Genomic DNA, 24942 nt, shown 5'->3' with positions numbered 1-24942 from the left:
AAATTCAAAATATTAAAGTACAACTTAATTTACTTTACTGATCAATAAAGTGATTTTTATATTCAACTAAAAAGAACTAATAATTGAACACTTCTACACAATTTTTATTCATAAAATAATATATTTTTACATAAAAAATAACTTATATTATAACATAATTATACCTAAACTTGTTTTAATATTATTCTATATTTTTCACTAAGTTTTGAAAATTGTTTTTTCTCTATTTTTTATTAATTAGTTATTAGCCATAGCCATAGGCTATATTGCATAGGGTTTTCACCCAAAACCTGTCTCACGTTGGTAAACAATTTCGCGATCATGGTTTCCAGTGACTCCGACCACTTGAAACATTCATTGCCTCGCGCCTGAAAACAAAATTTTGACTTGCATTTACAGATCTCCATATCAAATTGGATTCAGTCATGAAATCTTAGCCCTAAAATCCTAATATTTTTATTTTAAGTTTTCATTTACTGCGAATCAATTCAAGCAGTGGTTAAGAGGATTTTGTTTTGGTTCGTCTCCTACTATGAGAGGGTTTTTAAATTTTTTCTTGCAAACTCTTTCCAATTTTTTTCATCGGCATCGTTGATAGTAGAGAATCTTGAGGTGAGTCACTTGTCATGATCTTAATGACTTTTATTTTTAGAATTTTCTACGTGCCTGAAAACAAAATTCTGATTTGGATTTAATAGAGATCAAAATCAAATTGTATCTTAATCATGAAATCTTTTCTGGCCCTAAACATCCAATATTTCTAGAGCCGCTTTTCATTTACTCTGCATCAATTGAAGCAGCAGTTGTACTGAGATTGGTTTTGGGTTGTCCCATTTAAAAAATATTCTGTTGTGGTAGGGTTTTATAATTTTTTCCTCCAAACTCTGCCCATTTTTTCTCATCGGCATCGTTAATAGATGGGCACAATGTGTGCAGGATCTTTGGAAGGAGATCTGGATGCCCTTTTCACAGCTGTAGGCCAAGAACTCCACTTTTTTCCCATAATTTCCCATTGATCTTACTTCTCTGCGAACCTGCAACCGTCATTAAGGTATGTCTCCGCAACAGAAAAAATAATGACATTTCAGAGAACAACAAAACAAGTTCATAACATTCCAATGGAAGATAGATTGTTACCTGACAATCACGCCACGTCACATGAGCACAAAAAATTAATCAACTGCATTTCAAGAAAAACCATCAAGCAAAATCTGGCAAATTCAACAACATTAGAGAACACCTTTATTTTTTGGGGATTTTTTTGGGCTTACATAGTCTTTTTATAAAAATCTTTGTATCTAAAATGTTAGTAATTTCATGAAATATTTTGATTTGCATAATAAATTAAAACAAAAATGACAAAAATCCACTTTTGATTATACTTTGATGAATGTCTATGCTCTTTTCCAAAGCTCTGGTTTTCCCATAAATTAGAACAACGCTGGCAAACTTTGTGGGATCAGCGTTAGACTTGTTAATTGCATTTTTTTGGAAGTTTTTCGAGCCTTCTTGACAAACGCATTTTGTGCATATCCTGCAATCATTGCATTTCTTGTGATAACATTCCTTTGAGACATTTTATTAAAAAGACTTAAAGCCTCATTAAGCAGAGTCTTATCCATGAGACTCGCTTATATTTTCAGCTCATCAAACGTATATTAATTTTCATTGAAATCTGTTCCCTAATGTTTGAGTTTTCAATATTTCCTCAAAAACTAGTAGGGCTGTGTTTATTAAATTTGCTTCTTGTTTTCTCGAATTCCTTATTAGCTTGCAGAATTCGACTAGGTGATTTTATAGATTTCTATTTGAAATATGAAAGGAAAATCTTCCTCCAATCATAGATTGGACTGGATAAAAATAAAAAAAATTCTAATCTTTATTCATTTTGTTTGGGACTCTAAGAGTTAATTCACATCTTCTGCATAATAAACTAATGTTATTCCCTCGACACTTGCGCATAATGTTATTCCCTCAACAGTTGCTGCAAAGTAAAGTTTGAGAAAATTATTGCATCTTTTTTTGAGGCTTTTGTGAAAAAGTTTGCATCTCTTTTGCATACCAAGCATGGTCAGACATAAACCATTTGGAAGGGGGGTTTTCTCAGATGTTACCATTACAACTACCCTCTACTTGTAGCCCCCTGGCTGGTGCACTAGTAATGCAAGCCAGATAAAATTAAAACAAGTTACTAATATTTCTACATTCTACATTTTATGTGAATGGGAAAAGAAATTAAATTACTTTTGCAAAATTCGGAAGATTTCCTACAAATCTGATATTTGACCTTGTCTAATGTTCAATATTTTGTCCTCTACCTGCATCCCCCCCTTGGCTAGTGCAGTGGTAATGCACACCAGATACGACTAGCAACATCAAGCATACACAAGGCATGCAAACTATCTCAAAAATGGATGCAATAATGTTGCCAAATTATCCTATGCAGCTACATTTGCATACAACAACATGAAAACTTAGCATAATCAAATTTTTCACTGCATTCTATCAAACAATTCACTACTTTATCTGTGCTACCAATAAAGTTTAATCAACTATACTACACTATTTTTCAGAATACATACGAGTCCTTTTCTACTATAGCACCATTGGAGGACATCAACAATATTTATCTCTGTATACCAATAATGACAAAGAACCTAGTTAAATGGCAAAAATAGATTCAAAATATGAAAAAAAAGTCATGTTATTCCCTAGTAATATAATCTTTAAAGATAAAACTGTAAAAATTATACAAACAATGTGCAAGAGCATATAAAAACTTTTCAATAATTTGAGAGGTAAGAGATGTTGTAATTAGGGGCTTCTTGTGATGAAGACACAACGTTCAGTCTCTACAACCGTTCTTTGTAATTCTGGTCGCAATTGCTACCAAATGCAATATGGGATATGATGTCTGTTGTCAATCCTCTAAACTCACCATGAACATCAATTTCTTTAGCCTAAGTCTTCCTAAGTCAATATGTCTTGCTATCTCTCAAGCATGGATGAAGTGCAAGCAGCCATTCTATTCACCATGGCTTGTCATGGGAAACACTAGTATATTTGATCAGATATCACATCTTATCTTTTAGAGAACACAAGCTACCTCATAAAGTCTCTCGTAATTTATTGCTAATATTTTTAGATTCACTTTTTGTCTACTCTTAATGTATGTGTAATTGAACTATTGAAAATACCTTCAACATAGGAAATGCCCTCCTTTCAATAAGTTATTTGGGTAACATCTCTAGGTTGGAGAAAGCAATTATCTATAGTTGGTTAAGGCTGGCAAGCTAATTGTGTTTAACAAATTATAATGGCTCAAATTGATATAGCTTAAATGCTGAAGTCAACAATATGTAATTTCTAGTTGTTTAGTTGCGGGCAACTTAATTAGAGCTTCCTTAGTTTTAACGGTGCAATTATTTCGTGCAGTAAACTTTCCATATTTGCTAGGAACAATGATAAACATTCCATTTGTTTCATTCTTGCTAATGTTTCTTCTTTTATTATTTCTTTTTTGTTTTCTAGCTTCAACTTTTTGACATGTATTAAAGTGTCCAAATAATTTATTGAAGGTTGATTTCTTGTGATCTTAGTTGCATTGAATCTTATCCATGCATTTGTTGGACTTACCATAGTATGATTCATCAACATATATCTTTATTCAGCTTCTTCTTGCCTACAAGTTTCATTCTTAATTAAATTACACTAATGATGTTCCTACAGCTAAATATCTGGTTCCTAACAGTATACATTCATCATGTAAGAATATGCTCTGTAGGTATGTTTGGACTCCTTAAGGATTCTTAAGTAATTTTATTGAGTTTTGTCTTCCAAGGATTTTTATTGAATTTATGTTTCTGATGTTTATGCTTGAATTGTACACAGTGGCCTCAATAAAAACTATGTACATACGGTTGATACACAAATGGAATAGTTCTTTACGGCTAAGGACCTTTCAGAATCTACTATGGTAGCAACCAGAAGAGATAGCTCAAAAAATATCATGTATTTCAATGCACTAATGTCTTTAGATTTGAATTCCCCCTTCATGAGATTCTTTCATTAATAAACATGTGTTGCTGTCACCAGCCATGATTTCTCTATTGTTGTCATTAATCTTTGCTCAGATTGTAGATAAACACACCAGGCTTCTAACGTGTATTGATCAATCCATCAATGAGATTCAAGGTATAATACATATGAAATTAAGACATATGCATCACAATCACAAACCCTTACTACTTTCTTTTAACAAGAAACAATTTTTTTTTCGTTTTTAAATGCATTTCCATAGTAGATCTTTAGTTAAATTTTATCTTTAATTTCCTATCGGTGTATCCCTTGAACCTCTCATGGGTGCAAGTGCTAGTTATTAATTCTAAAGTAGTTAATACTACAACCTAAAGTTTCAAATGATAATCCTAAATTCCTTTATCTTACAGACTAAAGTTTCAAATGATAATCCTAAGTTTCAAATGTTGCAAGTATTGCTACAGTTTTTGCCTAAGGTCTCTGTTATGGTGATAATTATTAAGCAGAAAAACTTGTTATTAGACTTTGGATCTCCATCTTCTAAAGATACACTTTCAACTATTGAAGACCTTTTTTAATTCATCTCATCTTTTACATTTAGGTAGAATACCTTCCTAGCAGTGAGATTAATGTCTGTTGAATTTTAGACTTTCAGATTTAACCTATACTCAGAAAACTGAAGTTAATTACTAAATCAATATATTTGCTGTTTAGTTTAATTACTTTCAGACTTAGACATAAACATAAATTGAACAAAATGAACACAACACACAAATACCCTAGGAAAACCTCCTAGGAGGAAAAACCCAGCCAACAGATCTTCAGATCTGACTATGAATTATATCCAATTGTAACTTAGCTGGTAGCTTTGATGTGGCACACCAATTTGTCTAAGCCTTTCACACAGGAATACACCTCTTGAATCTGTTTTGCATATAACAGCAAGATGACCTTCAGATGAGCAGATCTGGAAATTGTCTTTGGCTTCACATATGTCTTGCAATTCGCATCTTCTCTTTGGCTTCACATATGTCTTGCGATTCGCATCTTCTATTGAAGTTCACCCTTGTATTAACAATCGCCTCAATGCACACTTCCTTCACTTCGCATTTAGAATTCTTTCTTTCTGATTTTCGCACTTGCAGAATGATTATCGCATGTGATATCATTGTATTAATGAGGTCAAGTAGTTGTTTATTTATATGAGGCAGGAGGACCTATTTGAGGTCGGCTTGGTGCTGATCCCTGTTATTTGTTTTATTACTTTATAGGGTCGGCCCTATTAGAGGGAACACGTTTCCCTTTTGTGTGGCGTGTCTCTTTTAGTTATAGGGCCGGCCCTATTAGAGGGAACACGTTTTCCTTTAGTGTGGCGCGTGAGAAGGGAGAGAAGGGCCCAGCCCTTGGCGGATTCCAATGTTGCCTTAAGGCAATTGGAATCCGCATTCTACCTAGTTACAATCAACAATGTCATGACCATTAGTGTATGATTTTTACTCCAAATATACTGTATCCCTTTGACAACTTGAATATGCTTTCTATATTTGCTAGTTTTTTAATAATAATATTGTAATTGTGAATGTAGTCTTAATTGTATATTTTACATTTCTTTTCATGGTTTAAGCCAAATGGTTGCCTGTGCCAATAAGGAATCTATGATATACTGCTGCTAGACCAAAAATACTATTTTAAGTTTCTTGAAAAATGTAGGCATATTTTTACCATGAAATACTATTGTGTTGCCATATAATATGTGTTGTCCTTTGTTTTCAATGAAAATATACGATCCTGATGACTGCATTTTCAGAATGATGTTACTAGATACTCAAGAGTGCCCAAGTTGTATTTGTATCCTGTGTATCTGAAAACGACATGGGTACATATATGATATAATTACCTAATAGATATTCCAGAAGTTTTATGGTGTATGAAATATGGATGTTGTATGAAAGGCATATCTGAGTGGGTGTGGTTGTATTTGGGCTTTATTCACACCCTATTCACGCCCCTAGAATCACTAATATGGTTCTTATCTGAAAGCTTCATTGCCTGTTTGCTTCTATCAATCCTAATGTATATGGTGAAGATGAATTGGCATGGTTGTTGTTACTCTTGAGATTTGGTCATGAGGTTGAAACCCAAGGGTACAAGATTTGGACCATGCATAAGGTAAATGAAATAAATTGCATTGCAAGCTTCCACAAGAGGATTCTTTCACCAATTTGTCATTTCATTCTGCTTTGACCTTAAAAAAAATCTTTAACTTAATCTTTTATATATTTATGTGACCCTATTGAAATTTCCATCATGATCAAGTAAGTGCTGTGATTTTTGGCCTCATCAAATGTCTTCTTTGTTGTGTGATTTTGAATTTTATTGACCATCAAAGCCATTGGAGTCAAGTTGAAGCTATGGTTTCTCCTTGTTCCACATGCTCACTTTATGTTGCTTTTAAAATATTCACTGGTTCTTGTCATGGCACTTACTGGGATTCATTGTTTTTTATCACAAGTACTATTTCTAATTCATGAGAAACATATTTACTTTACTTTGTTGAGTCAAGTTGAAGCTAAGGTTTCTCCTTGTTCCACATTCTCACTTTATTTTGCTTTTAAAATATTCACTGGTTCTTGCCGTGGCACTTACTGGGATTCATTGTCTTTTATCACAATTAATATTTGCAATTCATGAGAGACATTTTTATTCCTTTGTTCTGTGCTTATCCATGTTATTTATTTCTTGGAATTGAAGTCTCGTATTAGAATTAATAATCTGATCTTTTTGAGTTTTACGGGATTTACCCTGTATGTTTCTAGTCATCTCAAGATGTGTGACCTTCATGAGTAGGCATCACATTAATGAAAATTTGTCGCAACCCGGGTTTTTGTTATGGTAACTCCATCTTTACTACTCAGACATCTCCGCTGTACAAAGATTGTATTGCAGAATTATTTTATGCAATTTTGATATGTTTATATGTTTTATTCTATAGAGAGCATTCTGAAGTAGATGACTAGGTGATGTACTTGTTCTACTATCAACATTTGCTTTCTTAATAATTGAAATTTAAATGTTTACTTGTTCTGCCTTTGGAGCTAGCTAGTGCAAGAGCTAATGTATATCTTAAAATTGATGAGTCTATGAATGAATTTGTTGTAACTTCTTTTGTTTCTTTTCTGCATATAGAAGAAGATGAGGAAGATTATGAGGATGATCATGGAGAAAATCCAATTTTTGGATTTATGTTTGGAAATGTTAATTTTGGGGAACTTGACGTGGATTACCTTGATGAGGTTTTTTCCCATTGTTTTCTGTACCATTTTTTTGTTCACTTTTATTCTGAGCAACAAATTTCCTATTTATGCCATGAAATTTTCTAGATGTATATCTCTTTAGTGCCATGGATTTTGAATTCATTTTTATGACCATCAATTTTAGTAGTAAAATATGTTGATGATTGGAAGTTGTTTTTAGAGACTATAAGGAAAATAAAATATTAAGAATTATGCATTAGTTATTACTGTTAGTCAAGGTTTGACAGTAGGAATAAAAATGGTAATATACCCGTAGTGTCCCCTTTTGTAATGCCCTAGTTTTTCCCTAAAATCACAATCCGTACTAGGGTTTGGAACATTAAATGAATCATAAGATATATCTATTTTATTGATGTAATTCAACCATAGGAGAGTTAGGATAAGGGGGCATATTTGGGTGCCTTAAACGATCCTCTACCCTAGGCCCAAGAGCAGATATACTATCCTCCTTGGCCATCATGTGGCCCTTTGCCATCCATATGAGGGGGCGTACCTAGTGAGGAATCTTATGGCCATTCCCCTCTTATGTCACCCTTATTCTCCTCCCTATGATTGGGGCTTCCTTAATCCAATGGTCTAACATGGTAGATGTTTGGGGAAAACTACAGTAGTGACTGCAACATCACTGGTCCTGGGACTGTGTGCATTCTTTGAAGACACCTTTGTGATTTTGAAGGTGATTGTTGCTTTGGCTCCGTGATCTTTATGACTGTCAGCAGACCTTCATGCAAAATGCATGTGACTGCAACCTTTGCTTTGATAATGACAAGTCTGATTTGTCATATACTTGTCTCTTTAGGCCACTGTTTGAAGGTCTGGTATGCTTATGCGACTGCAAACAATGTCATATTGTTTCTCTTTTCCTCTATGCTGTCCTGAAGATGCTACCAATCTCTGTGAGCAAGCTTCATCTCTTGATTTGAGGTCCTTGACTGTTGATTTTGATGACTGCACAAGCACTTAAGGTCTGCAACCTTCATTGTTGGATCTTCTTTATGAACTGTATTTTGACCTAGGGCTAGGTCTGCTTATGCCTAAAAGGTTAATGCCTACAACTGTCTTTTATGAGCTGCTCTTCTAATGAAAGTACTGCTCATATATCAAATCTTTATCATTGTTCACTCATTTGATTATGGCTGGGACTGCAAATATGTATTTCTTTAGCTGTGCATATGACTGCCCACTTTGATGCTTGATATCTCTTTGTGCTATGATATGTGATTAGGTTCATACCCTTGTGCCTTGAGCCTCTGATTTCTTTGACTGCTATAAGATTGTTTGATAACTATCCTATGCTTAATGAGGCTTCAAACTTGAAGTCTCTACACCTTTGTACATTCATAACTGTGATCTTCTTTGGTAAGGCTAGCTCTGGGATCTTCCAACATCTTCATTGTCAAGGCTTTTACTGACTCATCTTTAACTGTGCAGGGCCTTGAATGTTGTAATTAGGGCTTTCAAATGATGCTTCAATACATTTTGTGACTCTGTATCTTTGATGCTATTGTGAATTGATTGTAGACACTACTGCACTGCCTTTAGGATTGATGTCCATGCATTTGTACATGAAAGATTGACCATGATGAAGGCCAACAATATCCTCCCATGCTGTGTTTTGGCTTCATTATAGAAGTATGACTTCATAGTTCTTTTGGATGGATGAAGACCTTGTTCCCTGTAAAGTGAATGCATCTTAAAGGCCTGCTCTTTGACTACCAATGATGCTCACTGTCTTATTGATCTCTTTGGCCGCTATAATACTTTCCTTAAAGCTTTCTATGCCTTTTGACTGAACTATGGACTCTTGTGCTGACTTTGTAAAAATTTGTATAGGCTCCTCATGGCAGATCCGAGACTGCTCATGTTCTTTCAGAACCTAGGCTCTTTGAATGATCTCTGTGATGAAATTGCTATGTGACTTTCTGAGACTATTCTGACTCCTTCAAATTCAGACCCTTGCCATTATTGCTCAGTGCCCTTTTACCTCCTCTGTCTTTATGACTATGGGGTGCCATAATGGCTGTACTCTATGACCTTATACTTCTTTCTCAGTGCCCTTTTACCTCTGTCTTTATGACTGTGGGGTGACATCTGTGAAGAATGCCCTTTTGATGCTGCAATAGGCCCTTGTCTCAGACTTATGCTCTGGTATTTTCATTGTATTGCTCTCATGAATTCTTAGAGCTGTTATGCTTCATTCATTTGCACCTATAATAGACTTTCATTCTTTGATATGCAAAGAGATCTTTTAACAAAAGGTAATATGGACATGCATCTTATGCAAAACACAACCATTTCTCTTTAAAGTATGGGTTTAAAGATTGAAACCCAACCTTCATTTGTGGATCTTGATTGTTGATAAACTTTTGCTGAGGGCTACTTAACTACTTGATAAAGCCTTTGAGCTTGTTCCTCCAATGCTTGAATCTCTACATGAACTTGTTACAGGTTTAAGAAAAGGCTTCTCCACGTGTGACCCTTTGCATGCCTTAAGTGACTGTTTGTCTCAATTCGTGGTCCCTATCCTTCCTTGCCTTGTGTGCTATTGAAATGAACTGTTGTTACATCCCTTCTTTTGTGGCCCTGAATCATTCTAGCCGCCATGATTCATTCTCTCCATGCAACAAAGATTTCTTTTACTTACAACAAAAAATCTTGACCTAATGCCACGTAGATCATTGCCTTTTTAACTTCTATTTTTTTCTTTCCAACATTAAATATAAACTTCTTTGACTTGTTCAACGTGGAAATTCATTGAATCTTTTAGAGACTTAAATATAAAATAAGAGAAGTATTGATCTTTTGTTCACCTTGACATAGTGAAAAAAAAGGTATGGGGTTGAGTTTACAAACACCACCACGGTATACAAATTTCTTGACTTTTAAATCTTTAAATCCCTCAAAAACTTCCTCGAAAGACCTTGGGTACATTATAGAACCATTTAGCCTATTTTAAGTCTGTAGGCAAAAATAGGTAACATATACATGATATATATGTGTACGTTTTTTATTTTTAAAGTTTTGATTGTTTTCCATAAACCACTTACGACACAACATATCTAAATGAATCCAATATGGCTAGTTGTATTAGAGATGCTATTTAAGATTTTGAGTACTCATATTCAAGTGTTGTAGTTGTACAGGTTGCCAAACATACTAGGAAGATTATTTAAGCTTATACACTCTTCCATGTTCAAGTGTTGCAACTAAAAAAATTATCGTTAGTGTTGTGAAGGTTATCAAAGTTTTAGACCATCTAATGTTCAAGTGCTGCAGTTGTGATAGATTGCCAATAGTATCAAGGAGAATATTTAAGTTGTCACACTATTTTGATTCCAAGTGCCACGACTATGATAGATTGCCAATGATATCAAGTGGGTTATTTAATCCATCAGGCCCTTCAAGTCTAAGTGTTGCAGCTATGACAGGTTGGCAATGGTGCGAGGGAGGTTATTTAAGCTATCATGTACCTCCAAATCCAAGTGCCATGACTGTGAAAGTTAAGCCACATATATGTGTACACGTGTATGAATATCATATGTATACAATAATGTATCTAGATATATGTATATAGATAATCACATATCATACATATATGTATACATATACATATATTTAATATACATATGCATTTTTATATGGATGCATGGCTTAAACAACCCTCTTGGTACCATTGGCAATCGTTCACAACTATAGCACTTGAATATGAAAGTGTCTAAAATTATAAATAGAAAAACTAGTACCATTGGCTACACTTGGGCTAAATCCTATACATATGGATACAACACTACAACATTTGGTGTTGTAATTGGATTAGGGTTTATGTTCATGTGTGTGTGTGACTGGGGAAAATCATATCTATACACATGTATATGCATGTATGTATGTAGGTACTCACATTTCATACACATGTATACATGTACATCTATAATACACATGCATTTTTTATATGCATGCATGGCTTAAACAACCTTCCTAGTAGCATTGGCAATCTATCATAGTTGTAGCACTTGAATATGAAACAATTTACTTCCTATTGCATTCTTCTTATGCATTAGAGACGCTATTTAAGATTTTGAGAACTCATATCCAAGAACTATAGTGTTGATATTTTCAACATTGTTGGTAGCCTGCTTCTTTCTTGCTTGTTTTCAATGCTTCTATCTATGGGTTTCTTATGATTATGCATTAAACAATTGATAGAAAATCAAGAATCCAAAAGAAATATAACAACAATAAAAACAACATATATAACACCAATATTTTTGACGTGGAAAACTCAATTAAGGGAAAAACCATTGTGGAAACCTACCCACAATTAGATGATACTCTGCAGTAGTATATGTAAATATTACAATGGGGAATGCACATGCATTTAGACACATTGCCTAGAGCTAACTGCTCAAATTACAATGACCTAGAAGACTCCAAACCTCAGGGAAGGTTCACTATCTTACAAAAAGATTTGGATTACAATCCAAAAAGAATGAACTGCAAAAATAACATTTGCTAATGCTCGATAACAGTTTTGGTTAAGTTCAAATGTTTGCCTTTCACCAATCTCTTCCCAACACACCACACTGAAAGACGAATTCACTTGATCACACATAGGCCACTCTTTGATAATAACAACTATAGACACCAAATTATATCAATACTACACCTATTTATACAAATCATCAACCTTGACTACAAGGTCGGCCAAACCTAGAACACCTAATTACAAAATTACATCACATGATACATAAATCAGCCACTAGACCAATACAATGTCATAAACATCATAACATGGACCTAAATCAACTCCTTAAACATGGACCACCACCGGAAATCTCGCCAAGATCAGTCACAACACGTTACACCACCAAAATACTGCATAACACGAAAAATATCACCGGACCAAGAAGATCATCAAGAACTCGCACAATAATTAATGCAGATCACCAAAACAAATAGGACATGATTATAAAACACCAAAAAACACATTAGAATCATTCACAATAGTTGCACCAACACCACTTATGCAAATCTTTATCAATCAACACGCTAACACTCGAGAACACTTAACAACAACAACTCAGATAAGAAAGATAGCTTTCGGAGCACCAAATCACGAATCTTTTGAAATGAAGATACACATGAGCATCCCAAACACTTTCTCAGATCCACAACACAAGATATAATCATACTGGAGCACAACAAATCAAACATCAGAATACTGCAACACTGAACATTGAAAGCCAATCTGCATACCGGAATCCACAATTCGACCAAATCATCACATAGCATCATGGAATCAATAAAGAATGAGGTATCTCTAGTTGGTTCAACATCCTAAATAGATGAACAAATCAGATCAACTCATTGCAATGACGAGATCACTATGTTGACATCAATGACAACAACATATCCTAGCAGCAACAATATCCAACAAAATGATGTATCATTGAGGTTTCAAATCTTTAAAAGATATGGTCTCCAATAGTCTAATATCTGACACTATATTGTAACCTTATTGTGAATAGAATTCAAGGATGACTTCAAGCTCTATGTATACCTTAATTTGAAATATATTAGAATTGAGTTATGACAAGTTCACATATGTATTTCATCTTTAAAGCTGCCAACTCAGCCTACTTGCAGTGTCTTGGTTGACTTTGAGTAATTGATTCCATTTGACAATCTATGTTCTCCTATTTTCTTGTACAACAGGTCAAATCAAGAACCTTATTTGGTAATATTTTAGTATCTGATGACCCTCAATATGTAAAGAAGTTAGTAGAGGAGATATGGGGCAAAAAAAGAGATGCGAGTCAATCTTGTTTTGAAATCCTCTCTTGTAGATATTTTCGCTGATTGTAGAGCTGATCATTGTAGATATTTTAGCTAAGTGTAGAGTTGGTTATTGGTCATTGAAATCCTCTATTGCAGATATTTTAGATAGTGATGTGATGTCCTTAAACATTGATTCTTTGTCGTCAAATACTTGATTTTGTATTTTGTAAAAATGTATATTTATAGACTAACTTAAGATACATGGTATAATTATTCTTTAAAGGGTGCTAGCTCAAATGAAAGAGCACTTGCTTTACAAGCAGGAGGATGGTGGTTCAATTCCATCGTGCCCTAATATGACTAAATATATGACTAGTTGATGACAAAATAATGATTAAAATGACTAAATATACTACAAATTGACAATAATTAATGACTAAATAAATAACCAATTAACAACTATCAATGACTAAATTAACAACTAAATCAATGACCAAATCAATGACTAAATCAATGGTTGGTCCAACAACAATCAATGACTAAATTAATGACTAAATCAATGACCAAATTAATGACAAAATTGATCAATCAAAACAACCAATAAATGACTATAATTTGTTAGTTATAGATTTGGTCGCGTTATAAATGATCGACAATAAACTATTATTGGTCATGTGACCAAGATTAGTCATTTATATACAAGTATTAGTAGTTTTTTGAAGTCATTTATTACTGTTTTTCTACTAGTGCCCACTCCTTCATGCTCTGCAGGTATTCAGATGGTGACCACTCATTGGTCCATTTGGTCCACCTTGGCAGTGATGTGTTTTTGTGGGGCCCGTTGACATTTCGGTGTAAAGTGGTCTTTTGCCATTTCGCAATCAAACTTCCAGTTGACCTTCACCCCTTTGTGATATGGCGAAAAGAAAGAAATGTGACCACGTGGAGTTTTTTGTTGTTATGCCAACTTACCACCAAGCAAGGGGAAGTCGTTTGCAAAGTGGCGAAATAAGAAATGTAATCGCAGGGGCATTTCACTATTTCACCAATCAAACCTCCTCGTTGACCTGACACCTTGCAAAATGGCAAAATGGATTTGTTGACTGCAAGGAGAAAAGGAAAAGGGATTTCTCTATTTTGTGAGGTGACTGTCATGAAAGACATAACTACCAACGATATGGCAAACAAGACATTTTGTGTAGCCGTTTCGTAGAGCGATTAAAACAAACCACCAAGGGGTTTGTGATACCTTGAAAGGGTTTTAGTTTGTTGTGACAACATGGTCTCTCAATGATAAAATCCTCCAGGAAGATTTTGATGCCACAGATGTAGCCTGATGATTGAATGGTCCACATGGGTGATGAACAAGGTTGACTTGAACTTGAGCATGAAGAGCTAATGGCAACCCCCACTATCCTCCAACTAGCAAGATCTAGGTGAGATTATCTCGCAAGGTGACATAGGTATGAAGGAAGTAGTAAATCCTACTATCCTGCATTGAGGTACACTTGATAAAGATGTCTCTTCAGGGTAACGAGGAGAAGGGATGGGTGTGGCTCCCCGCCATTGTGCAACTAGAATATGGATGGAGAAACGGTCTTGTGGGGCAAGTAAAATGATTGATTGTGTTTTGCCCCCGCTCTTCCGCATGTGTAAGTCTGAAATGGAGACACATGAATGGATGCCGATAGATGTATTATCCACGTGGGTAGGTTGACCAAAATGAATGAAATCCAAATTAGATTTACATAAGACATTGCTTGAAGAGGTGTACATTAATGGGGTAGATTTCTATCTAATAAGAGAAAGTGGAGAGGAGATGAAGCTACATTTAATAGAGGCTCTATTGTAGTTCGTTGAGAGGCTAGAGAATATCCATGACAGAGATATTAGACCAAGGATCACTAAATATAGTAATCTATCTTCAAAGATGTAATTTGAATGCAAAAACTCACCAAGAGAGAGCATTTGTGAATGGTGGCTATCTGATGCAAAAGAATGTACAGAGAATTAAATTAGCCCGCAAATTGGATTTCTTAAAAGCTTGAGAAGATAAAATTTTGAATTCTTTTGGAGGGAAATCTTGCATGTACAGAGATGACCGAAAAGAAGGTTTTTATAACATGAGATAGAGGTAGGTAATGATGATGAGATGACCAAGATGATAAGTTGAATTTTGAATGAAAAGGTGAGTGTGTATTTCAAGTGAGTTGGGTTGGCATAACTGAGTTGGCAGTGTTGCTGGTAAGGTGAAGAGTTGAGAGAAATATAGATATGAACATAGAAACGTAGAGGACTGCTGAATAGAAATAAAAATATTCTGAGAAAGGAAGTAAAGATAAGAAGAGCTAGTAGATCGAGCTGAAAGGTGGAGGAGAGTGTACATTTGGTGTAGCAGAAAAGAGAGGTGCGATCGCAGATAAGAAAGATAGTAGAAAAGAGTGAGAGGAGTGTGTGCTTCTTGAGAAAGTGAGAATCTATATAAGAAAGAATATGGGACAAAGTTGTATGTGTCAAAGAGAGGGATGCATGTAAAGAGAAGAAGATAATTCATCATAAAGATAAAAGAAGACTTTGAGCAGAGGATAGTAATGAGTTGCAGAGATCAGAAGGCATGAGAAAAGCATTGAAGGATCAACATAAGAGAGCAACATTGTATGTACATGTCCATTAGAGTTGAAGGTGTTACAAAAATCATTTATAACGAGGCTTTTCATTGTATTAAGCAATTTTATTGTATCTTTGTAAATCTCTAAGTGGGTGCTTAGAGAAGGGGTAGGTGATTCTTTGGGTTGGTGCCCATAAACTACAGGGGATGGTGCTCCTTGAGTTGGTGCTCTAAAACATTGTGTAATCAGTTTTACATTGTGAGGCTGGATTGGAGCAGTAGACTCTAGTAGCATTTCTTACAAAGGTTTTTCTTCACTGTGGGTTTTCCTCATATATCTTTGTGTTATGTGGTTTGCCTCTTGTGTGCATGTGCTTTAAACTATTTTCTTATTAGTGCTGACACAATTTGATTTAAATAACTAAATTTTTAATTATCACTAATTTACCCCCCCGCCTCAGTGACTCATTGTGTTACTTCACCACCGTGATCCTGCACATACTCAATCAAATTGTAAGATTTTTTTAAAAAAATTTTAAATGATAATAAATATGAAATTTAGAGAAACAATGAAAATTATTATCTTAAGATTATTTGAAAATAATAATGAAAAAACTATAGTAAGAAATCTATTTGATGCGTATCAAGCAATTGGTTCAACATCATGCTTTATAGATGTAAATGTTGCTCAATGTGTTTTTATGTCAGCCATAATAAGCAAACAAACTAAAAAGTCTTGTTTAATAAGAAAAACAAGTAAGTCATTAAAGATAAGTAGAACAACACTACACCATGCCTTAGGGGGGCGTGACAAAATTGAGGATCCTAACAATAATTGGGTAAGTGCACAAAGATGGTGGTAAAAAATGGGGGTATAAGTGGACACTTTTTTTCTGAAATCAGGTGAACCTGAACTTGGAGGCAAAATTTGAAAGTCATCCACTCAAGATATGAAGATAATCAAAGAACAAATATTGTAGTACTCTGAATCTAGTTTCCAAACTATTAAACTTTTTCAAAATTGGATAAGATTAAGGGGGTCAAATCCTTCACACGAAAAATAGACCCTGATTTTTTTTTAAAAACATAACATAGTGTCTGATGTGTGCATAAAAAAAGTCATAGTTAGATTTAGTATTTTGACAAATCATTTGGCAAAAATATAGTTAAGAGTTAGCATTAGAAGATGTGTATTTTTTTGTAATTTTTTGTTGAATATTTTTTTAAAATGGTTTTTCCAATCGAGCGCATCTTGAAAATTAGGTACCTGTTCGTGCACGAAGCATAAGTTGCACTAAAAAAATCGAAAATACAATTTTTTTTTAAATTGTAAAGAATCAAGTGTACTACAATAATATATAAAGTTTTTTAAATTTGGATAAGTAGATCAAAAGTTATCAAAAAAATGGTACACGCATGTCTATGAGAACTATGAAGACACTAGTAAAAGAAATTCAATAATAATATGTTATTGTTGTTCAAATTTTAAAAAAATTATATGGCTAGAAAATTCAGAAGATGAGTGAAAATATGGTGGCAATTTTAGAAATACCCACTTGATGAAGTGTAAACCTAATGATAACAAAGTCGAGAAACCAAGTTGATAAAATAAAATACGTCAAAAAGGAGGGAAATGGAGGGAAATCAAACTTCCAAACCGTAGCTTTGTCATCTAGGCCTATTTCCAAGCCTAAAAAGTCAAAAGCGCGTATAGGGTACCTATGGTATAAAAACGCATAAGAGGTACTTATGGTTTAAAAAACATGTACGCTTTATCTTTACTATAAACGACGTGTAAACGCTGTTTTTACTATAAACAACACGTACACACTATTTTTGTTTAAAATTTGGGAGTGTGTATAATATGATATTGTATATATAATATGTGTATATACATATAATATATAATTTATATATAATATATTAAGTATATATATACACACATATGTGTGTATGTATGTGTATTGTCTCCCTCTCTCTCCCTCTCCCTCTCTCCCCTTCTCCCTTCCTCCATACCCCTCTCCCCTTCCCCCTCTCTCTCTCTCTCTCTCTCTCTCTCTCTCTCCCCTTCTCTCTTCCTCCATACCCCCTCTCTCTCTCTCTCTCTCTCTCTCTCTCTCTCTCTCTCTCTCTCTCGTATGGGACTAACAGCGTGCACGCGGTTATTAATATACCGCGTATGGGGTACTTAGACATAGTTTTATTTGCCCGAGAGCCTCAACAACCTCAAAAGAAGTTTTTGAGGTCATTGAAGGCCCCACTACGATCGTGTTTGCACTTCTATCACTGTTTTATATATAGAAGTAAGTGAATTTTTTGTTTTTGCATGATTTCAAATGATTGAATCGTTGTTCTTACTAATTTTGTCAATATTATTGTGATTGTTTAATAATTTTGATTCAAAAAAATAATGATAAGATGCATATTTATGGTTATTTGTTTGTTTATGAACTTTTGTTTACATATATATGTAATATGATTCTATTTAAGACAACCGATATCAACCATGGGAAAGAACAAGCGAGGAGCGATGAAACAACGAGAGGCTGAAAAGGGAAAACAAAGACAACATATGAAGAAATTATGTGACATAAGAACAATGGGAGAAGAAGGTACGTCATCCTCAACATCTCAATTCGATTTACCAAACGAACATAATGCATCTAATGCAATTGAAGAAGAGACATTTGATTTATCGTATGAACCTAATGCAATTGAAGAAGATACCACATTGAATAATCAATTAAATGATGAACATACACCTACTCTATTTGATGAATTGCATGTACACAATGCACCGATTTTAACACCTCCTAGAATCATTCATAGAAAACCAAAGTATCTAATTGACATTGATGAGAATATATTGAAGCTAATGCTCGATAAAATGAATGAACGAACTATTAGGAAAATGGTTAAAAGAATATGACAAAACTATTTTGAAAACTTAAATCAAACCACAAAATGTCAATTAATTGTTCAAATGATTAAAAATTTGAATTTTAGAGAGACAATGAAAATTCTAGGTCTAAGATCATCTGAAAGTAACAACGAAAGAACTATTGTGAGAAATCTATTTGATGCATATCAAGCTATTGGTTCAAAATCACGTACTAAAGATTCTAATGCTATTTGACGTGTCATTACATCAACCATAATGAGCAAGAAAATAAAAAAAAGATCATTTGATAAGCAAAACAAGTAAGTCATTAAACACTAGTAGAGCAACATTAAGTAAAGCATTACAAAGACGAGAAATAATAGAGGAACCTAACAATAATTCTCTTTGGGCATTCTCGAGTAGACTACCACGCAAAGACAAGGTTGTTGATGCACTAAGAACATTAATTGATTTTTTTTGGTATGACAACACAAGAGTTTTGCCCAACCAAAGAGATGTTAGAAGGCGAATCGGGTCTACAAATCGCGAGCCACATGGCAAACACTATTTGGATATGACTCAAATACAATTTTATGAAAGATTCCTTGAAAAATTTCCTCAAATAAGAATTTCTTAAAGATTTTTTGAAATAGCAAAACTTTTTTATATTAAGATTAATTATGTATGCACCACGTGTTGTTGTAGGATGCATTATGATATTTTTTGTCATATTTGTTCTACTTTGCACACTAACGATGTTTTGCAAAAATGCAATGTACAAGCACCTCTTAAGTTGGTAAGAGAATTTATTTCAAGTGTGCTATGTAATAGACATGATGGTTGCATTTATTATAAGATGCTTTGTTTGAAAGGTTCTTGTTCTATATGCGGGGGTTTGCAACATTTACCAATATGTGTACATTTGGAGAGCACACATGAAATTGGTAGGAAATTAGTTTCTTTTGGAAAATATAAGACAATCACATATGAAGTTAAAGATGGAATAAATTTGAAGAGATGTGAGCTAGTGAAAAATGATATATGTGTAGTTGAATTTAAGAAAATGTTTCAAGAGAAACTAGTTTATGAGTACACAATGCATACACATAGAGCTCGATGGTTAGATGATCAATTCAAGTTATGTAAGGACACATTTCCTCTTGACACTATTGTCTTTATCAATGATTTTGCTAAAAATTATACACTACAACCTCAAAATGAAGTGCAATATATGTATTATCATTTTACACAAGTTTCTATTTTTGTACACAACATTCATGCATGCAGATGATAGCACAAAGGAGGATAGAAAGGTTGTAAGAGAGTATCACTTCTTCATAAGTGATGATTGCACTCATTCATCAAAGTTTGTACGAGGATGCTTTAAAGTTTTCTATGATAATTTAAAGGAAAGAAACATACAATACAACCGACACTTAATATGGTCAGATAATTGGACCGCACAATTCAAGAATGTTAGGATGTTTTATTGGTTGACAAGGATGCATATCACAAGCGGTGTACGATATTTTTGGAATTTCACTGAAGCTGAACATGGTAAGGGAGAACACGATGGTGCAAGAGCATGTGTAAAAAAAACCCTAGCTAAAGAATAATTGAAGTATGAAGGTGGTGTTGAGTTGATAGATGCAAAAATAATTGTGCGATGGTGTAAGTCTATGATGGGTCCAGGTAATCCAGGTACGTCAATGGTTCGTAGATATTTTTGGTTGATCACTGAATATAACATTGAAAAGTATCTATATTTTTGTACAGTTGCACGATCGAGTGATATGCATTCATTTATGAGTTCAAATGCAAGTTCACTAGTAATTTATACGAGACAAATGGTATTTTTTTGCTCTTCATGCATATATTGTTTGTGGGAAGAATGTGAATCACAAGAGTGGGTTGACAAATGGTCTTGTAGATCATTGGTTCCCATTGATACATATCAAATTCCCAAAGCACTACAATTGAGCTAGATGGAGACATCAGTGGGTTTTGACTGGATGTGTCTGACCTAGTGGATTTAGGTGATTTTTTGAGTTAATTTTTTTGCAAGTATCCTTTTTGGTTCATTTTGTTGTACATCACACTTTATTTTTGGTATTAATTATCACTTTATAAAATGCAAGTCATGTGTATGCAGTTGTTGCAAAAGAGAACAATGAAGAAGGAACGAATCACTATTTGTGTCATTGTGTTGAGCGTAAGAGAAAATTGACAACCACAATCATTGATAGAGAGGGTATTGAGTATCCAATAGGGTCTGTTGTCGTGACAAGAACATGGCTTAGGAGATACCCTATCAAGAATTCTGATGTTTGGTTGTTCGAGGACTTTGAAACACACAGACATATTCTTCATTTCTCTAACCTTGTTGTTGCAACAAATATTCATTTGATGAAGTATCGTTGTAGACTTCATAACAAGATTTTATGGAAAGTTCGTGAATCTGACCATGAGGAAATACTTGACACAAAACGGGTTAGAGCCGTTCTTGAAGGCTCACTTGATTGATTCTACGGTTCAAAGTAGAATGATTTAAAGAATTTTGTATATATCGTCGATGAATTGTTTTATATTCATTTTTTGTATATATAAATGCCCATGAGCTGATTTTTACATGTTTAGGGGCATAATTTTGTATATTTAAATGGCAATGAGCTGATTTGTACATATTTAGATGTCAAATTTTATATATTAAAATGACGATGAGCTGAATCGCACATATTGTAATGCCAAATTTTGTATAAAAGCCAATGAGATGATTTGTAAGAATTTTTTTTGTATATTCAAATAGCCAAGAGTTGATTTGACCATATTTAAAGGCAAATTTTTGAACAATATGTGATAATGTTTTGTGACTATTTTTTGTGTCTATGTTTTGCGACTATGTTTTGAGTTTATGTAATGTAATAAGGTCAATTATGACCATTATTGATAAGGTCAATCGTGAGCATTCTTGATTCTTGTATAATCATGGATAATTATTTGAGTCATTATTGGGTCATAGGAGTCATAGATTGAGTCTAAATGCAATTTGAGCAAAAATTGTCATTATTGTCAAAAAAGTTGTCAAACAACTTGTACATCGCGCCAGTAGGGTATGACTCTTGACGTTCCGACATTTTGGGATGCACGAGAGGAGCATGCATAGCTTAAACCTGCCCACCCAAACACGCTCGTGATGTCGGTTTGTGCAAATAACGAACCAAATCAATTCTAACCTATCTTGCAACTTTGCATTGCATGCAATTGATGGTTTTCGCAGCAGGCGAAAAAATGCTACTAATTGAAAATGGCTTCAAGTCGTCAAAAACTGAGATAGGCCATAATAGAGGATCCTCATGCGACCCCGTAGGTTTAAACAAATTGATCATATGTGTCATGGATTGGAAGAAATAGTCTGTCAAAGTTTGACAATTTTTGGACTCAAGGCACTTGAGAGATCACGTCGATAGGGTATGACTCTTGATGTTCTAGTGCTTTGGGATGAATGAGAGGAGCATGCCTAGCGTAAAATTGACCACTTGGATGCACTCGTGACGTCGATTTGTTCACACGACGAACAAAATCAATTCTAGCCTATTTTGCAATTTCAATTGACAGTTTTTGCAGCAGGAGAAAAAATGCTACCAATTCAAAATGGCTCCGAGTCATCAAAAATCGAGATAGGCCATTGTAGAGGATCCTCATGCGACCCCACAGGTTCAAACAGATTGATCATATGTGTCCTGGATTGGAAGAAACAATCAGTCAAAATTTGATATTTTTTTAGACTCAGAGCACTTGAGAGATCGCATTGGTAGGGTATGACTCTCGACGTTCCGATTCTTTGGGATGCACGAGAGGAGCATACCTAGTGTAAACATCTCCACCTGGATGCGCACGTGACGTCGGTTTGTTCACACGATGAACCGAATCAATTCTAGTCTATCTTGCAACTTTGCATTGCATGCAACTGACAGTTTTTGCAGCAAGCAAAAAAATGCTACCAATTGAAAATGGCTCTGAGTCATCAAAAACCAAGATTAGGCTATTATAGAGGAGCCTTATGCGACCCCACAGGTTCGAACAGATCAGTTGTTCAAGAAGAGTGTCAAGTATCCCATCTTCAGGTGCCTCAAAGAGGTTTTCACCATTAGATGCGTCCTTTGTTTTTACTTTTTTGCAATCTAATACTGCCATTAGATGATTTTCACCATTAGATCGATTTGTGATTTTGTTAATTTTTTGACTAAGAGAGTTGGCACTCCCCTAATTGTAGATATCATTATGTGATTTTCTGGTGGATCATGTTTTCAGGTTAACATAGCAGAGGTATTGAACAATGGCCTCCTCGTTTTGAAATATGGGTATCTCATGGTGCTCAGGTTCTTCCTACTCTGAATACTAGTGAAATATTGTAGTGAGTGTGGTGCAATGTAACTGCCTAAGTTATCCAGGGAGTTGCTAGATTTTTTTTGATGTGCTAGAGATGATAGCTATTATTTTAATAAAAATAATTGTTTAAATGAGAAGTGTTTACAATGTGGTGTTTGTTAATGTTTTAGCAACACAGAAATCTGAAACAAAATACACAGAATTTATCCTAGGAAAACCCTCCACTTGAGAGTGAAAAACCCAGCCCACTCAAAAATGAACTTCATTATATCTCTGGAAATGAATACAACTATTTATAGTTTCAGATTACTATCAATCTCAATAAGATAAGTTTGATTCTTCACAAATCAATCTTGACAATGAATTCAAATCATACATCTCTTATACATTCTATAAACCTTCATAAGTCTAAAAATTCAGAACACACAAAACATATATATATATATATATATATATATATATATATATATATATATATATATATATATATATATATATATATATATATATATATATATATATATATATATATATATATTTGATCTGATAGACTACATACACAATTTTCTCAACTTGCTCTAGACAAATGAGAGAAGCCAGCTTTATATATCTATCAATATGTTGAAGAAGAAGAAGCAGAATTGCAAGTGAAGAGACACCACAAAGGAAGAAGAAAAGACACCAACAGTTACATCTTCACTGACAGCCATATGGACCGTCAGCCACATTGACATGAAGAGTCACTAGTAGAGAAGTGAAGAAAATCCATGGTGGAGAGGAAGAGTCATCGACAAGGAAGTGAAGAAACTCCACGATGAAGAGGAGGAGTTAGATATTATCTTAGATCTCTATCAGTGTTCTACCAATAAATAAATTTTCAAACTTATTCTCAGACCATTGGAAGCATATGCAAGAAAGTAAAATGCAGAAACACAAGATAATCAACCATGAAATCATAACACTGGGATTATTATGTGGAAACCTAGAAAGGGAAAAACCACTGTGGGATTGGAACCCACAATATTCATATACTGTGATCAAGAGTACATAAATATTACAAAAGGGGAATGCACATGTATTCAAGCACATTGCCTAGAACCAAAGGTTCAATTATAATATGGAAGTCTCACTGACTTATAGATCATTTACAATGATAACTACAATGTTTGAACTCCAAAATAGCATCAAACAATGCCTGGATGAGTTCCAGTTAAGTGCAAGAAGTCTAGCTGTAACCGCTCTACAACTCTACCCTGTTATACTTCTCAATCAGCTACCGGATCAAGAATGTGCACTTGAAACTGTGCCAAATAGGTTTCTCGATCACTACTCACTCATACCATACCCCAAAAACCTCTCCTACATCAAGCATATATATCTGCATTCACAAAATAAAATATTCATCAAGTCGGCCAACCATAATGTGTAATGTAATGTGTAACCGAGTGTCGGCTTAGATCGAATCACTAAAACTTATGCGGATCAACTAAATAATGTCAAAATATTTTTTACATGTCGACCCTATCATCCCATGCATGAATAGGATCTAGGGTTAACCGATATTTTATACATACCAGAATTCAAAGATGAGGTTATCAGATATATTCTGAGCAAGGTTCACTTTGAATTTATTTTGGCTAGATAGGCCTTACATGATCACGAAGGAGGTAATTCAAGCACTCACTGGCTTACCCAAAGTCGAACAAGAACCTGACAAGAAAATTTCCAACACAGAGGTCGAGAAACTCACTAGTGCAACTCCTAATAGCATATCAATGAGGATCAACACAATCACCGAAACTGATGTAAAATTTGCAAGCATGATAATAGGTTACAAGGTAACTCAATCCAACCGATTGAATTATGTTGCTAGTTCATGCTTTCATGTTGCATATCAGATGCTAAGGAACAATGTGAAGTATGATTTATGTGAATGG

General features: G+C 34.3%; 1 long non-coding RNA gene across 1 annotated transcript in view; it reads left to right on the top strand.

The window, feature by feature from the left end:
* Positions 1 to 289: 289 nt before the first annotated feature.
* The window catches only part of LOC131074388 (uncharacterized), a 52861-nt gene continuing 28208 nt past the window's right edge, over positions 290 to 24942 (top strand). The window contains exons 1-3 of the long non-coding RNA XR_009113056.2: positions 290 to 612; positions 937 to 1051; positions 7225 to 7331. This is a non-coding gene — a long non-coding RNA (uncharacterized LOC131074388). The remainder of the gene's footprint in view (positions 613 to 936; positions 1052 to 7224; positions 7332 to 24942) is intronic.

Source organism: Cryptomeria japonica, chromosome 3, assembly GCF_030272615.1.
Source record: "Cryptomeria japonica chromosome 3, Sugi_1.0, whole genome shotgun sequence".
Classification (NCBI taxonomy): domain Eukaryota; kingdom Viridiplantae; phylum Streptophyta; class Pinopsida; order Cupressales; family Cupressaceae; genus Cryptomeria; species Cryptomeria japonica.
The sequence above is the reverse complement of the archived record's forward strand: the minus strand, read 5'-3'. Positions and strand labels throughout refer to the sequence as shown.